The 5,416-nt window shown below is 34.6% G+C and overlaps 1 long non-coding RNA gene across 1 annotated transcript; it reads right to left on the reverse strand.

Moving 5' to 3' along the window:
- Window positions 1-731: 731 nt before the first annotated feature.
- On the reverse strand, window positions 732-4,246 carry LOC117275627 (uncharacterized). The gene is made up of 2 exons (XR_011409336.1): window positions 4,123-4,246; window positions 732-1,140 (listed from the first exon to the last, which is right to left on the reverse strand). It is a non-coding gene; the product is annotated as an uncharacterized lncRNA (long non-coding RNA).
- Window positions 4,247-5,416: the final 1,170 nt, after the last annotated feature.

The raw sequence follows: 5,416 nt of genomic DNA on the forward strand, positions 1-5,416 counted from the left end.
TGGGCCCACTAAAAGTATACAAAGACAATTTAGTACTTTGTCACTGAAAAAAGTTATATTAACAACGAAATTTGTTTTCATCCTCAAATACATAGTATTTGTGACAAACTCGTTTGTCGGAGAAACTATTTAAAAATTGGAGCTGATTGTTTGTTTTAGTCACTGAAAAAGTTATTAATGCTGACAAAACGATTGTCATTAATCGTTTAGTTTAATTAGTGACAATACCAATTGTCTCCAAAGTTATACATATTTCGTGGTTAAACAACTATAATTTTGTCACTAATGATCGCCTTTTATATAAAAAAAGTCTTTTGTCCCTAAATATATAAATTTGTGACAACTTTGCTTTTCTAAAAATGATTATAATTTTGTAGTTAAAAATTATTATGTCGTCACTAAAAATATTACTTATTACTGAGAAAATAAAATTATTACTATGATTAATGGCAATGTCAATTGTCATAAAATAAAACGTTAATCCATGACCAATATAGGTGATTCTCATACAAGTTTTATTTTTGTCACTAAATGCAGTCAATTTGTGACAAACAAAATGTAAAATATGTTTTCACCAGTTACAAATATTTGATGTCATTTAAATTCATAGTGGTACTATTGATAATTAGTATTTACCTAGTTTTTCACTAATTTGTGAATTTATTAGTAGGCGAATTGAAAGTAACATAACAAAACGTGCAAGGTAACAAAAATTTCCATCCATGATCGTATAATTAAAAACAATTAATACTATATTGAGATAATATCTCATTACAAACTTCATAAATTAAAACACAGAAATTAAGTAAAATCTATCCAACATGAAAGTCTAATAGAGATAGAAGAATATTGATAAATTAAAAAGAGATGGACGTATGTTGCTTCCTCAATTTGCTAATGTAACCAGCCGTCTAATAAATATACTCTTGAATAAGTTTCCACGTTCTTGTACCTGTGAAAAACAAAAGTTATAATTAAATACATACTTTTTTATGTCATGATAAAAATATATTTTAAAACTTTAACTATAAATTATGTATTAATTAGTGAAGCAAATAATAGAATGAGAGATGAATACAGGTAAAAGGAAAAAAAATACTTACTTGAAGTTGCACAATAAAAATTTTGATTCATCTTTGGCTGCAAACAACCATAAAAATTCAGAGTAAGCGATGTAAAATTTTGAGTATTTGAACTCTCAAAAAAAAAAAAAAAATATCGTCAAATCTTTTTCATATTATTTAAATTAAATAAGAAACCACTACTACATAAACACAATATATCGTGATTGTAACGACCCGGCCGGTCGTTTTGAGAGTAATAACCCCGATCCCCTATTAACTGTCTCCCCCAAATCTTTTTCTGCTATTGTGACTTGTTGCGATGATTGATTTTGAGTTTCGGAGTGTTTTGGGACACTTAGTCCCTAAATGAGAGTTTAAGCCTTAGGATTTGGACCGTAGTCCGAACTGTGTGAAGACGACTCCGGAATGGAATTTCGTCGGTTCCGTTAGCTCCGTTAGGTAATTTTGGGTTTTAGGAGCATGTCCGGAATGTGTTTTGGAGGCCTGTAGTAGATTTAGGCTTGAATTGGCGGAAACTAGTTTTTCGGCGATGTCGGCCGATAGTGAAAATTTTGATATCGAGCTCGGAATGAAATTCCGAAAGTGGTTGTAGGTTCGTAATGTCATATGTGACTTGTGTATTAAATTTGAGGTCATTCGGACTAGATTTGATGTGGTTCGGTGTCGTTTGTAGAATTTGGAAAACTTTAAATTTTTAGGTTTGAATCCGTGATTAATTCATGATTTTGGTATTGTTCGGCGTGGTTTAAAGGCTCGACTAAGTTCGTAAGGTATTTTAGGATTGGTTGGTATGTTTGTTTGAGGTCCCGGGGGCCTCGAGTGTATTTCAGATGCTTAACGGGTGAAAACTTGGACTTAGAGGAATTTCTGAACTTTGCTGTTTCTGGTGTTTTCGCACCTGCGGAAAAGAGACCGCAGGTGCGCGAGCCGCACATGCGAAGATGAAAGCGCAGATGCGATAAATCGAGAGTTGGCCTGGGGTCGTAGGTGCGAGGAAGTTTTCGCATCTGCGATGCCCGCAAATGCGCAAGGATGTTCGCACATGCGCAAGATGCGCAGAAGCGGAAGGGACTCCGCAGGCGCGAGGGCACAGATGCGGCCCTTTCGTCGCAGGTGCGAAGGCAGAGGGGGTAAGTGAGTTGCGCATATGCGCACGTTTTCCGCACAAGCGCACCCGCAGGTGCGAGCCCCGGTTCCGCAGGTGCAAAAATACCTGGGCAGTGATTAAAATCGAAGGGCTTCGCGATTTTTATCATTTTTGGCTTTGCAAACTCGGGTTGGGGCGATTTTTGAGAGGATTTTCGAGGCATTTCTTGAGGTAAGTTCCTTGTGCTTATTTTTTGTCAATAATCTTGCCTTGCCATGTATTTTTTCACCTAGTTTATGTGTATTTAAGGTGAAAATTGGAAGTTAGAGACTAGGGATTTGGGAGTTGGAATTGTGGATTGGAGGACCATTTTGTATCGGATTTTAGTAAATTTGATATTGTTAGACTCGTGAGTGAATGAGCTTTCTAGTTTCGTAAATTTTGTCGGGTTTCAAGATGTGGGCCCCGGGGGGCGGGTTTGATCCAATTTTAGATTTTGGCCTAATTTTGTAGTTTTTCTTGTGGGATTCATTCCATTAGCGCGTATTGATGGTATTGTACTGTTTTGAATAGATTCGGGCTATTTGGAGTCGGATACTCGTGGCAAGAACATGATATCAAGTTGATTTGAGCGGTTCGAAGTAAGTGGCTTGCCTAACCTTGTGTTGGGGACTTTTCCCTTAAGATATCTTAATATTATTTGGTGTGTGAGCGCCGTGTACGTGAGGTGACGAGTACGTACACGGGCTATTATTGCAAAAATCATGTTTAACCTTTTTAAATCATAAATTGCTTCTCTTATTAATTGTACTAATATGTTTAATTGTGTAGTTTAGACTAGAAAAGCATGCTTACGTGTTTTAACTGCCTAATTGACATTATGTGCGTCATGTTCAGTTAAGTCCTTATTTGCCTTATCTGTGTCCAGTATAAACTGTATAACTCGATGTCATACCTGTCATTTCATCTTGCGTTGCATATTTAAATTGGGACTACAGACGTATTCCGGGAGATCCCCATGTACTGCATATTTACTTTGGGACTACGGACGTATTTCGGGAGATCCCCCAGCACTGCATATTTACTTTGGGATTACAGACGTATTTCGGGAGATCCCCATGTACTGCATATTTACTTTGGGACTACGGATATATTCCGGGAGATCCCTCAGCACTGCATATTTACTTTGGGACTACAGACGTATTTCGAGAGATTTTCCTGTACTGCATATTCATTTGAAACTACGGGACGATATCCCGAGAGATTTCCCACTATGTTTACCTTGTTTTGAGCCGATGGCTCCCTTAACTGTTAAATTTTCGAGAATTTTTTTAACTGTGTTACCGTAAATTTTACTTATATCTTTTACTGTTTAATTTATTATATTTACTCAGGTAGGGCCTTGACCTGACCTCGTCACTACTCGATCGAGGTTAGGCGTGGCACTTACTGGGTACCATTGTGGTGTACTCATGCCCTTCCCTGCACATGTTTTCGTGTGCAGATCCAGGTGCGAGCTATCAGCCTCGGGGTTAGTACGTGCTGCTGATTCTAGGAGACTTCAAGGTACCTCTGCTTGTGTCCGCAGATCTTCGGAGTCCCCTTCTACTCCCTCATCTAGAAATTTTCCTTATTATCTTCAGACTTTTGTATAGAGGTACATAGATTATAGCAGCTTGTGACTTAGTGATATTTCGGGTCTTGAAAAATTATTTTAAAAATGTTTAAAATATACTGTTTATCTTAAAAATGTTGTGTTTTCTTTATATTTTTCGTAAATGTTAGGCTTACCTAGTCGTAAAGACTAGGTGTCATCACGACACCTTACGAAGGGTTAATTTGGGTCGTGACAATGATGAGAAACCCAAATTTACAATGCCTAATAAATGGAAGGAAACGAGTTTCCTAGAAACGCACCAGAAAGAATGCACTAGAGATAACGTTACATACCGCAAATTTGTACCAAAGTAGAAGTGGTGTTGGATCTTAAAACGCACAGCATTACAAATTTAGTCTCTTAAAGTTGTTAAATAGAAAAGGTTTTGAAGAAAATTAAACATTTTGGATTGTGTGTATGTGTCAGGGAAAAATGATATGAAGATCACAATGAGGAGAAATGGGGAAGAAGAAGGGGGTGGGACTACAGTGGCGCCAGTAGGGAAATTAAAAAGAGGTATTTGGGAAAACAAAAAAAAAGGAGGCAAACTTGCCGCTTATTTTTTCGTTCAACTTTGAAAAGGAATAAAAAAACAAAGTTGATTTTTTTTGATAATTAAGTATCTTATCAATGATAAAAAATATTTAACAACCATGAAAATATATTATTTGAAATTTATTTACACTTTATTTTTTTTTATTACATTACTAGGAGTACAAAATACCACAAGATTAAATTGTTTGCTAACAAGCAAAACCCCATGATTAAAAGTTTTATTATATATCAATAGTTAAATAAACTTTTTGTTATTTATTAAAACTAACAAACAATACTATAGTTGTTAGTTAAAAAAAACTATCTTCAACTCTATACTTTTTTGTAGTGGAAAATATGAATTTTTTAAAACTAATTTAATTTAACGATGTTTAAACCATTTTAATAAAAAAATATATTTATCAACACTTTTGACTAAATACACAATTATTTATTATCATGTACGTCATTATATCCAAACAAGTAATATCTTATTTATGATATCATATTTAGCGCCTTAAAAGTATTTTGAAACACTTGACTTTTATAGGTTAATTACAAGCAATGACAGAGCTAAGTGTGTTAAAAGGGGTTCAATTGAATCCCTTTTGTCGGACAATTATACTGCAAAAGTATGGTAATTATATTTTTTTTTGTGTATATGTAAATTTTGAATCCCGGAGAAACTACAAAAACATAATGTAAAGATAGGGTTCATGGTTGCTAGTTGGAATAATCAATAGAAATCATATCATAAAAATTAAAAAATATATATTTACCAGATCATCACGCTTAATGTACGATTTGGGTACGTTCTTCCTAAACCATGGATAGAAATTATCTTAAATCCATCTGTTAGCATTCATGTTTAGAGTATCTATTTTGTTTGGAGAGTTGAAAATATTGTTTAACAACTTTAACTTGTGTTTAAGAGATATATAAAGAGTCAAAACTTTTAATATCCCTCCAATCGTATTTTTACTTTTCCCTTTGTTTCTCTCCGAAAATTTTATTTGAGTTTTAGTCCAAAAATGTCATCTTGTTTTCCTTCCT

Source organism: Nicotiana tomentosiformis, chromosome 7, assembly GCF_000390325.3.
Source record: "Nicotiana tomentosiformis chromosome 7, ASM39032v3, whole genome shotgun sequence".
NCBI classification, from domain to species: domain Eukaryota; kingdom Viridiplantae; phylum Streptophyta; class Magnoliopsida; order Solanales; family Solanaceae; genus Nicotiana; species Nicotiana tomentosiformis.